Here is a 12865-nt window from a genome sequence, read left to right as displayed (position 1 = left end):
AAAGCCATCGTTAGGAAAATGAATATACAATTCAAAGACTTGGAGAAATATTTTCAAATTGCATATCTGATAAAAGACTTGTTTCCAGAATACAATAAAAAGAAAACAAACCTTAACAATAAGAAAACAAACAACCCAGTTTTGAAAAAATGGCCAAGGCAGGATGTGGTGGCTCACACCTGTAATCCTAGCATTTTGGGAGGCTGAGGTAAAAGGACTACTTGAGGCCAGGAGTTCGAGACCACCCTGAGCAAGAGTGAGACCTTGACTCTACAAAAAATAGAAAAATTAGCTGGGCTTCGTGGGGAGTGCCTGTAGTCCCAGCTTCTTGGGAGGCTGAGGCAGGAGGATTGCTTAAGTCGAGGAGTTAGAGGTTGCAGTGAGCTATGATCGCGCCACTGCACTCTAGCTCAGGCAAAGAGTAAGACCTTATTTGAAAAAAAAAAAAAAAAAACAGAAAAACCAGATGCCCAAAAGATTTTAGCAGACAATTCACCAAAGAAGGTAAATGGATGGCAAGTAAGCATATGAAAGATGCTCAGCACCAAATTAGGAAAATTAAAATTAAAGCCACAATGAGTTACCATTAAACACCTATTATGGCAGAAATAAATAGTAATAAAAACCTGACACTACCAAGTGCTGACAAGGATGAGTAGCAACTGGAACTCTCTATCATTGCTGGTGGAAATGCAAACTCTGAGTACAGCCACTTTGGAAGACAGTTTGGCAGTTTATGCTTAACGTGTGAACCATCAACCATACTTCCAGGTATTTATCCTAGGGAAATAAAAACATACGTTCACTTGAAAGCCTGCATTCAAATATTTATTGCAGCTTTACTCATAATCTCCAAAAAAATGAAAATGGCTCATATGCCCTTCCACTTTGATATAGTTATATAATGGAATTCCACTCAGCAGTACAAATGAATGAAACATTTATATATGTAACAACATGGATGAATCTTAAGTGAATTTTAGAAAGTAAAGGAATGTGGACTGAAAAGGATACATATTGTATTATTCTATTTATATGGGTTTTATGGAAATGACAAAACTACAGGAACATGGATGCTAGGGATTAGTTCTGAGAAGAGATTCTGACTACAAAGGTGGGCAGCATCGGTGGTGGTGATTGCAAGAATCCATGCATGAGTTAAAACCCATGAGACAGTACACCAATAAAAAAGTTAATTTTACTGTATATCAAATAAAAATAATACAAAACATATTTGAAAAACCCAGATAATCACTAGCACTGTGACTCTGACTTCCAGATGGGCAGGTCAGGCATGTATGGCCCAGAGGAAGCATTCAGTCTTCTTTGTGAATAGATTTTCTTGGAGCATTCTTGAAGAGGAGGGTTACTATTAACTGTCAGACTATGAATTACTAAGAGGCTATATCCAAGAAAAACTATACCTATTATTCGGAGTGCAACTCTTACTCTGAGAATACGGAGAAGTTATTTGACGGCCATTTCCTCTGGTTTTCTGTCCTCTCCACACCTTTCTTCAAGTCCCACAAAATGTGTGATTGTGTAGCTATATAAATAGTATGATGTTTGTCAATGTCATACTGTAGGACAAATTAATTACTTGGGAGCAGAGTAACCATGACTACATTTCTGTTTTCTTCTTTTACTTCCCTTTTAAAAACAAAATCAAACTGTGACAACTGCTGTATGCTTCTATTATAAGTAGATTAGAAATAACTACAAATGTACACATAAGTCAGAGGTATAACAGTTCATCCAGAGAATAACCTGCTCACTTTTATGATATAAACTATAAAAATACAATAATTACTGACTTTTATTTTCAGGCAATGTTAAATGAAGCAGACTAGCTGGGGTTCCAAAATTTTCTATTCATTGATTTTATTAGAACTATTGAAACCCTTCAAAGTTGATATTCAATGGATATTCCAAATGGTCTAACATTTTACTTTTAAGCATGACAATTGCAACATTAAACTCTTCTATCAGCAATGTTTATTTAGAGTTAACTTAAAGTTAGAAGTGATTTCCTTAAGAAAGGAGAGCACTAGAGGCCAAGATCTAACAAACTTTTTCTCTAAAGCTCCAGATGGTAAATAATTTAGGATTTGCAGGCCATAGAATGAAGAGTCTCTTTCTCAACTACTCAATTTTGCCTTCCAGTGCAAAAGCAGTCATAGATAACGTGCAAAGGAATGAGCATGGCTGTGTTCCAGTAAGATTGAATTTACAAAAAGGTGTAGTCCATAGTTTGCCAACCCCTGCTATAGGTGATGACGAGTTTTCATTGGTGCCACTGCTTGGTTTTTTAACTTTTAAGCTTTTTTTTTTTTGAGGCAACTTACCTTTTTTTTTTTTGTTACTGATATTTTTTTAAATGTCAGAATATTAAGGGGGTAAAAATGTTTTGGTTACATAAATTGCTTTTGTACTATTTGAGTCAAACTTGTAAGTGTGCCCCATTCCTCTGATAGTGTGCATTGTACCCATTAGGTGTGAATTTACCCATCCCCTCCTCCCCCTCCTTGCTGCTTGATTTCCTATATTTCCATATGTGCACACAAGTGTAGATCGATTAGTTTGAATTTAGCGGTGACTACATGTGGTGTTTGTTTTTCCATTCTTGCGATACTTCACTTAGAAGAATGGTCTGCAGTTCAATTCAGTTTAATAAAAAAGATATTAGTTCACCATTTTTACTTACAGCTGAGTGGTACCCCATGGTATACATATACCACATTTTATTAATCCACTCATATATTGATGGGCACTCAGATTATTTCAGCATTTTTGCAACTGTGAATTGTGTTGCTATAAACATTTGAGTACAGTTATCTTTTTTTTTTCCTTTGGGTAAATATCCAGTAGTGGGATTGCTGGATCAAATGGTTGTTCTATTTTTAGTTCTTTGAGTTATCTTCATACTACTTTCCACAGAGTCTGTACTAGTTTGCAGTTCCACCAACAGTGTATGACTGTTCCTATCTCTCCACATCAAGGCCAACATTTGCTGTTTTAGGAATTTTTGATAAAATACATTTTCACTGCAGTTAAGTTATATCTTATTGTGGTTTTGATTTGCATTTCCCTGATGATTACAGATGTTGAGAATTTTTTCATATATTTGTTGGCCATTAGTCTATCTTCTTTTGAAAATTATCAGTTCATGTCCTTTGCCCACTTTTTAATGGGGTTGTTACATTTTTTTCTTGCTGATTTCCTTGAGTTCTTTATAGATTCTAGTTTTCAGCCCTTTATAAAATGTATAGCATGCAAATATTTTCTCTGTTCTGTAAGTTCTCAATACACTCTAATGATAGCTTCCTTTGCTGTGCAGAAGTTTTTCAATTTGATCAGGTCCCATTTATTTATTTTTGCAGTTACTGTGATTGCTTTTGAGTTCTTCTTCATAAATTCTTTGCTTAGTCCAATGTCTATAAAATTTTTTTCAACATTTTCTTATAGAATTCTTATGAGTTCATGCCTTAGGTTAAGCCTGTTATTCATCGTGAGTTAATTTTTGTGAGGTGAGGAGAGGTGCAAACCCTGTTTCAGTCTTCTACATGTTTCTATCCAATTCTCCCAGCAATATTGGTTGAACAGGAATTCTTTTTCCCAGTGTATGTTTTTGTCTGCTTTGTCAAAGATCAGATGGCAATATGAGGATGGTTTTATATCTGGGTTCTCAGTTCTGATCCACTGGTCTATGTCTCTGTTCTTGTGCCAGTACCGTGTTGTTTTGGTTACTAAAGCCTTGTAGTATTGATGTCTGATAAATTGATGCCTCTCAACTTGCTTAAGGTTGCTTTAGGTATACGGGGTCACTTCTGTTTCCATACGAAACATAGAATTATTTTTTTCTAGATCTGTGAGATATGATGTTGGTATTTTAATAGAGATTGCATTGAACCCGTAGATCACTTTGGGTAATATAGACATTTTAACACTGTTGATTCTGCTAATCTATGTGCAGGATGTTTTCCATCTGTTTACATCTTCTGCTGTTTCCTTCCTTAGTGTCTCATAGTTTTCCCTGTAGAGATCTTTCACATCCCTAGTTAAATATATTCCTAGGAATTTTATATTCTTTGTCGCTATTATGAAAGGTATTGAGTCTTTTATTTGGTTCTCAGCTTGACTGTTGTTGGCGTATATGAATGCTACTGATTTGTACACATTGATTTTGTAACCTGAGACTTTGGTGAATTTATTTATAAATTCCAGCAGTCTCTTGGCAGATTCTCTGGTATTTTCTAGGTATAAGATCATATCATCAGCAAAGAGTAACAGTTTAACCTCTTCTGTCCCAATTTAGATACTGTTTATTTCCTTTTCTTGTCTCAGTGCTCTGGATAGGACTTCCAGCATAATTTTGAGTATAAGTGGTGATAGTGGGCAGCTTGTTTGCATTCAGTTCTAAGTGGGAATGCTTTCAATTGTTTCCTGTTCAATATGATGTTGGCTGTGGGTTTGTCACATATGGCTTTTATCATTCTGAGATAAGTCCCATCTACACTTATTTTGTTAACCTTTCTTATCATAAAGAGTGCTGAATTTTGTGAAATACTTTTTCTGCTTCTATTGAGAGGATCATATGGTCTTTGTTCTTATTTCTGTTTAGGTGGCGAATTACATTTATAGATTCAAGTATGTTGAATGATCCCTGCATCTCTGGGATGAAACCCACTTGGTTGTTACGGGTTATTTTTTTGATGAGCAGCTTTATTCAGTTTGCTAGGATTTTTTCGAGAATATTTTAATCTATGTTCATAAGGGATATTCATCTGTAGTTTTCTTTTTTTGTTGAATCATTTCCTGGCTTTCATATCTAGGTGATGCTGGCTTTATAAAACGTGTTGGGGAGAATTCCTTCCATCTTGATGTTATGGAATAATTTCTGCAGAATAGGTACTAGTTCTTCTTTGTAGGTCTGGTAAAATTCAGGTGTGAAACAATGTGGTCCGGGACTTCTTTTGTTGGAAGATTTTTTATTGCTGCTTCAATTTCTGTACTTGATATTGGCCCTTTCAGGAATTCTATTTCTTCCTGATCGAGCCTAGGGAAGCTGTGTGTTTCTAAAAATTTATCCATTTCCTCCCCATTTTCAAGTTTCTGTGCATAGAGATTTTCATAGTATTCATAGTTGAAATTATGCATTTCCGTGGCATCAGTTGTATTTCACTGGTATCCTTTTTCATTCATGATTGAACTTATTAGAGTACTTTCTTTTCTGCTTCTGGTTTATCGGGTGAGGGGCCTGTCAATTATGTTTATCGTTGCAAAGAACCAACTTTTTGATTCGTTAATCTTCTGAATAGTTCTTTTGTTATCAATTTCATTTAGTTATGCTCCAATCTTGGTTATTTCTTTTTATCTGCTGATTTTTAGGTTAGTTTGCTCATCCTTTTCCTGTTCCTTGAGATAATTTATTAGATTGTTGATTTGTGATTTTCTGTATTTTGGATGTAGGCACTTATGGCAATGAATTTTCATCTCAGGACTGCATTAGCTGTATCCCACAGATTTTGATAACTTGTGCCCCTTTATCATTTAACTCAAAGACTCTTTTGATTTCCATCTTAATTTCCTCCTTGAGCCAATTATCATTCAGCAGTGGGTTGTTTAGTTTCCATGACTTTGTGTAGAGATGAATGTTTCTGTTGGAGCTGATTTCTAATTTTATTCCACTGTGATCTGAGCAGATGCATGGCATAATTTTTTATTTTTTAATATTTCTTGAGACATATTTTGTGGCCTAGGATGTGATTAATCTTAGCAAATGTCCCATTAGCTGATGAGAAGAACATACTAATATATTCAGTGGTTTTTGGGAAGAACTTTCTGTAAATGTCTGTTAGGCCCATTTGTTCTAGCGTTCTGTTTCAGTCCATTGTTTCTTTGTTTATTTTCTGTTTGGAAGATCTGTCCTGTTCTGTCAGAAGGGTGTTGAAGTCCCCAGCTGTGGTTCTGTTGCTTATTATTTTGTTTAAATCAAGTAGGATTTCCATTATGAATCAGGGTCCACTTGTGTTAGGTGCATAAATATTTCAAATTGTTATGTCTTCTTGTTGTATTATTCTCTTTACCATTATATAATGACCACCCTTGTCATTTTTTACTCTTGTTGATTTGAAGTCTATGTTATTTGATTTGAGCAACTGCCACATCAACTTTCTTTCAGTTTCCATTTGCATGAAATATTGTTTTCCATCCCTTTACCTTGAGTCTGAATGAGTCCTTGTCATTTAGATGTGTTTCCTTGAGACAGAAGATATTTGGCTTGTATATTTTTTATCCCTTCTGTCAGCCTATGTCTCTTCAGTGGGGAGTTCAAGCCATTCACATCATTATTGGAGGAATTGATAAGTCAGGTGGTTTTCTGTTCACACTGTTGAGTAGAACTTTTTTGCTTTGTTTTATATCTTGAGCCATTGTGGTATCTGGACTTTGACCTTTAACATTTGGGTGATTTTACCCTTGAGGATGTTTATTGTGCTGATCTATGTATAATGCAGTTCTGAGTACTTCCTGAAGGGGAGGTCTTGGCTTGACAAAGTCCCTCAGTGTTTCTTTGTCTCAGAAAGTCTTTATTTCCCCCTTATATATCAAAGTGAGTTTTGCAGTATACAAAATTCTAGGCCGGGCATTATTCTGTTTGAAAAGACTGAGAATGGGGCCTCAATCCATTCTGGCATATAACGTCTCAGTTGAGAAGTCTGCAGTTAGTTTGATGGGTTTTCCTTTGTATGTTGCCTACTGTTTTCACCTTATATTTCTTAGGAGCATCTCTTTCATGTTTATTTTGGACAGTCTGATGACTATGTGTCATGGTATTTGCCTCTTTTCACTGAATCTCTGTGTTAGTAGGTGGCACTTGGTGGAAGGAACATGCTGCAATGTTCTTTTTGGGTCCTGTGACCAGCTCTAGTTCCTTAGGAGAAGCACTTTAATGCCATAGATGCTAGATGGGTTCCTGGAACTTCTAGGTGAGTCCCTACTCTCCACCACAACAGAGGTATGTGGGGGAGTGAGGCTGGGAGGGGTTGGGTTCAGGCTGCTGGCTGAAGCTCCACAAATGTTGGCAAGCGATCTGCTTCATCAGGGGTCAAAGGTCTGCTCCCTACGTCTAGGCAAAGCTGCCAGGGAGGGGCTTATGTGGCCCCACTCAACCAGAAAGTCTGCATGTGGAGGCGGGGTTGTCAGAGACCCACAGTTCAGCAGTCTGTAGCAGACCTTGCTCTTTTCCACAATCCCCTATTCTGTGGTTTCTCCTGGGCATCTCCTGGCATGCAGGACCTCATGCCAGATGAGCTTCCCTACAACTGTGATGCAGGCTGGCTGTTTCCCTGCCCATGATCCTTGCCTGAGATAAGAGTGAAGTCCTCCCATGGGAGGAGAGGTATATATTTCACTTAAAGTATTACCTAGAGGGATTATTTTTCAAGTCAGAAGGATCGAAATATAATTTACATATAGTAAAACTCACCCATTGTGGTGTGCAGTTACGTGGACTTTGACAAAAGCACGGACTTGCGTATCCACCACCATAGCTATGATATCAATGTGTACCATCACTCCAAAAATTCCCCATGCTTCCTCTTTTACCTACCACTCTTCTCACCTCTAACCACTCACAATCACTAATCTGTTCCTATCATTATGGTTTTGTCTCTTCCAGAATGTCACATAAATGAAATCACATTTTATATAGCTTTTTAAGCCTGGCTTCTTTGGCTTAGTAAAGTACATTTAAAGTTCATCCATGTTGTTACCTATACAAATAATTCAATCCTTTTTACTGCTGAATAGGATTCCATTGTACTACAGTCGAAGGGCATCTGGACCATTTGCAAATTTTGCTGATTATGCATAAAGCTGCAATAAATATTTAGTGAAGGCTTTTGAGTGAACATATGTTTTCATTTCTTTAGGATAAATACCTAGAAGTGTGGTTTATGTGTAACATGGTAAGTATGTGTTAACTTTATAAGAAACTGCCAAACTGTCTTCCAAAGTGGCTGTACCCAGAGTTTGCATTTCCACCAGCAATGGTAGAGAGTTCCAGTTGCTACTCATCCTTGTTAGCTCTTGGTAGTGTCATGTTTTTATTGCTATTCATTTCTACCCTAATCAGTGTTTAACGGTATTTCACTGTGCTTTTATTTTATTTGTTATTTCTTTTTTTTAATTTCATCATATTATAGGGGTACAGATGTTTAGGTTACGTATGTTGCCCTTCCCCTCCCTCCCCAGTCAAGTCCGAGCTTCAAGCTTGTCCATCCCCAGGATGGCACGCATCGCACTCTTTGTGTATGCATATACCCATCCCTCCTCCCCCCTCCCCCTTGCCTGACATCCAATAAATGTTATTCTTATATGTGCACTTATGTGTTGATCAGTTAATACCAATTTGATGGTGAGTACATGTGGTGTTTGTTTTTCCATTCTTGGGATACTTCACTTAGTAGAATGGGTTCCAGCTCTATCCAGGAAAATACAAAAGGTGCTATATCACCATTATTTCTTACAGCTGAACAGTACTCCATGGTATACATATACCACATTTTATTAATCCACTCATGTATCATTAGCTAGACTAACTAAGAAGAAAAGAGAGAAGATTCAATTAAAATCAGAAATGAAAAAGAAAACATGATAACTGGTACTACAGAAATACAAAGCATTAAGAGACTGCTATAAACAATTATATGCCAACATAGTGGATAAACTAGAAGAAATGAATATATTCCTAGACACATATAAACTACCCAAGGCTGAATCATTAAGAAACAGAAAATCTCAACAGACCAGTAATGAATAGGGAGATTGAATTAGTAATAAAAACTCTCCCATCAAAGAAAAGCCCAGGAACTGGTGGCGTCGCTGGTGAATTCTACCAAACATTTAAAGAAGAACGAATACAAATCCTTCTCAAACTCTTCCAAAGAATTGAAGATGAAAGACTATTTCCAAACTTGTTTTATGAGGTCAGTATTACCCTGGTGCCAAAGCCACATAAGGACAAGTAAAGAAATCTTTTGAAACTTGTTTTGTGGCCTAGTATGTCCTTGAGAATGATCCATGAGCTGAGGAGAGCAACATGTGTTCCATAGCTTTTCGATGAAATATTCTACAAATACCAATTATGTTCATTTGGTCTATAGTGCTGATAAAGTCCAATGTTTCTTTGTTGATTTTCTGTCTGGATGACAAAATTCTGTCCAATGCTGGAAGTGGAGTGTTGAGATCTCCAGTGATCATTGTTACTGGGGTGTATCACTCTCTTTCAGCTCTGACAATATTTGCTTTATATTTTTGGGTGCTCCAGTGTTGGGTGCATATATACTAATATGTAACCTTTTGAGACTGGCTTCTTTTACTCAATGTAGTTATTTTCAGATTTATCTAAGTTGTTTTTCTTTTTTATTGTTGAATATATTCCATTTTATGGATGGACTATAGTTTGTATAACCATTTACTCATTGCAGTATATCCAAACTATTTTCAGTTTCTGGCAATTTTAAATGTTGCTGCTGTAAACATTCTTGTACATGTATTTGTGTAAACATGAGTTTTCTTTTCTCTAGAATAAATACCCAGGAATGTTTGGATTTAGGTCTAACATTTTATTATTAGTTTTATGTTTGTGTGTTCTATTTTTCTTTCCTCTGTTTCCTTGTTTTTGTCTTCTTTGGGTTGTTTTGAGTATTTCTTAATTTTTTATTTTATTTTTTCTCTCATGATTTTCACTATATCTCTTTGTAGAAATTTTTTAGTAGTTGCTTTAGGGATTAGAAAATACATACTCATTTATTTCACATTCTACTTAGAATCAATATTTTACTACTTCAAGTAGAATGTAGAGATTTTATCACCATACAGATCCTTTATACACACCCCTTTATGTTTTAGTTCTCATGTATATTACATGAACATCCATCAGCAACTCCATCAGACAATGCCTCATTCTTTGTATTCAGCAGTCAAACATATTTTAAAGAACTGAAAAGCAGAAGAATCTATTGGATTTACTCATATTTTTCCTCTTTCCATTGTTCTTTCTTTCTATCCGATGTTTAAAATTTCCTTATTTTATTACTTTCTGTTTCAAGAACTTCCTTTTGACATTCTTTTAGAGCAGTTCTGCTGGTTATGAAATCCCTTAGTATTCCTTCAATCTCAAAATGTGTTTATATTACCCTCATTTCTGAATGATATTTTAGTTGGATAGAGAATAATGGGTTGAAAATTCTTTTCTTTTAGCACTGGAAAAAAAAATTGTGCTATTTCTTTCTGGCCTCCAAGGTTTTTAATGAGAAATCTGCAGTCATTCGAATCATTTTTACCCTATTTGTAATATGTCATTTTTCTCTGCTTTCTTGGTTTCAGTATTTTGATTATGATATGCCTGGGCATAGATTTCTGCAGGTTTTTCTTGTTTGGAATTTGTTCAGTTTCCTGAATCTGTGGGTTAATGTCTTTCATCAAACTTAGTTAATTGTCAGCCATTATTTCTTCAAATATTTTTCAGCACACACCGTTTTTCCTCTATTTCTTGAACTCCAATGATATGATTGTTAGTTTTTCTTGTTGTCTCACAGGTCCCTGAGATTCTGTTAATTTTTTCAAACTCTTTTCTTTCTGTTGCTAAGACTGGATAAATTCTATTATTCTATTTTTAAAATTGCTGACTCCTTGTTATCTTAATTCTGTTATTGAGCCCCTCCAGCGGGGTTTTTATTTTGATTATAGCATTTTTTCATTGCTAACAATTTCTGTGGTTGTTACTTTATTATTTATATTTTTTACTGATACGTTCTGTTTTATAGAAAGATGGTCATAATTGCTTGTTTGAGCATCTTAATAATGACTGCTTTAAACATCTCAATGAATAATCCCAAATCTGTGTCACCTTAACATTAGCATCTGTTAATCATCTTTTTCAGTGTGAGTTGAGATTTTTGTGGTTATTTACGTGCTGAGTAATTTTGTTGGTATATTGTGCATTAAGAGACCCTGAGTTTTCTTTATATCCTATTGATAATATTTATATTTTTGCTATATCAGGCACTTGACCTGGTTAAGTCAGGTGAATGGAGAAGAAGAGAAACAAATCTTGAGGATTTTTCCTTTTGCCTCTGAGCTTTAGGAGTTCACTTTTCTTCTCCTTGAGCCAGGACAATTGAGTTTTTCCTGGATCTCTCTCTCTCTCTCTGTGCTCACTTCCATGTTTCCAGCAATCTTGAATTCAGGCTAGTGGATACCAGAGGAAAGCAATGGTAAATTCACCATCAGTTCAGTGGCACCTCAAATTCAGTCATTCTTTCCTGACCGTGACCCTCCTATTGATATTTACTTTTCAGAGACCTCAAATAACTGTGCCATATATTATGTACTGGTTTTATTGTTGCATTCTATGGGAAAAATGGAATGTGTGTGCTTACTTCATCTTACTTAGAACTGGATTCCTTGCCTGACTGTTTTTAAAGAGACAAATGTGAAACATTGTGGTGTAATGAAAGTATTCCATGATTTGGAGTCAGAATACCTGGGCTTTGTCTACTACTTATGTGATCTTGATAAAGTAGCAATCTTTCTGTGTTCTGCTTTCTCATTTGTAAAATGAAAATGAAAGTATCTATCTCAAACGGCTGTTGGGAGATTAAAGTAAATAAATGAGATAGGCAGAGGCTATATTAAGAGGTAGACGGTAAGCAGATATTGAGAGGTACACGGTAAGGAGATATTGAGAGACAGACATAAACAGATGAAAAAGAGACAAAGAAATTGTAAGAAACAAGGGGAGAGATAGAATATACAGTTACAAAACATTCCTTTTCCATCTTCTGCCAAACACACATACGTACAGTGTATATAAAGTGCATAAAGAATAAAAGAATGATATGGAATCAAGAATGAATACTGTTCTGCACTCTTTTGAGATATAATAGCTAGAACATATTGCTAACTTACTTTGAAACATGGGCATTTAAACTGCTATTGCCTTTGGGTTAGGTAAATGTTTCTTATCTCACTCCATTCCTGAGTGTAGTTAAAATCTAGTAACCACCTATGCTAAAATGTAAGCTCTAAGAGGGCATGAATGTTTGTCTTCTTTGTTTGCTAGTGTATCTCAAGTACCTGGAATATTGCCTTGTACGTGTTAGGTTGTCTATAAAATGTTTGTTATATACATGAATAATTCAAATTCTCCTAATTCAGCAATTTTTACAGTTGGGATAGGGCCTTTAATGAAGTTTGGCTTCTTGATGTTTATGGTGGAAATATTTTGCTGTGCAAATCAATAATGTAACTACAGTTGTTTGGAAAATGTTTAAACCACCCTCAGAAAACAAGGTGAGATTTAAAAACACTATCTTTCAAATTATTTCCTATGCTAATTTCAAATTCTCTTTTAAAAATCTATTTATTAAAGCAAATCTTATATGAAGTTCTTTATAAATTGTACCTTAATTTAATGGCTATAAAATTGCAAGTCACGAAACTGCATTTCTTTTAAAATGATCTATTATCTTTTTTATGTCTTCAGATTCATCTCTCCAAGTAGTCAAGGGAAGACCTGGTTTATTATCTGTTAAAAGGAAAATATCAACTGTGCCTCAGTTATAGATGCAAAATGTAGCAAGTCCAAATGTTCATGTGAACATGCAAATATATAATTTATTCACTGATAATATGAATAATTTAATATTCCATTTACTCAAAAGTTCCCTATCACTCAAAGCTCTTAATGATACCTTGAACGTTAGTTTGTGCAATTTAATTTTACACCTAATTTTATGCTGCTTTTGAAAGTTGTTAATCAATTATTTGAAAATTTGTCAGTCTTTATTGCCCAGGCTAG

This window comes from Propithecus coquereli, unplaced genomic scaffold (genome assembly GCF_000956105.1).
Source record: "Propithecus coquereli isolate 6110/MARCELLA unplaced genomic scaffold, Pcoq_1.0 Scaffold257, whole genome shotgun sequence".
NCBI lineage: Eukaryota > Metazoa > Chordata > Mammalia > Primates > Indriidae > Propithecus > Propithecus coquereli.
The sequence above is the reverse complement of the archived record's forward strand: the minus strand, read 5'-3'. Positions refer to the sequence as shown.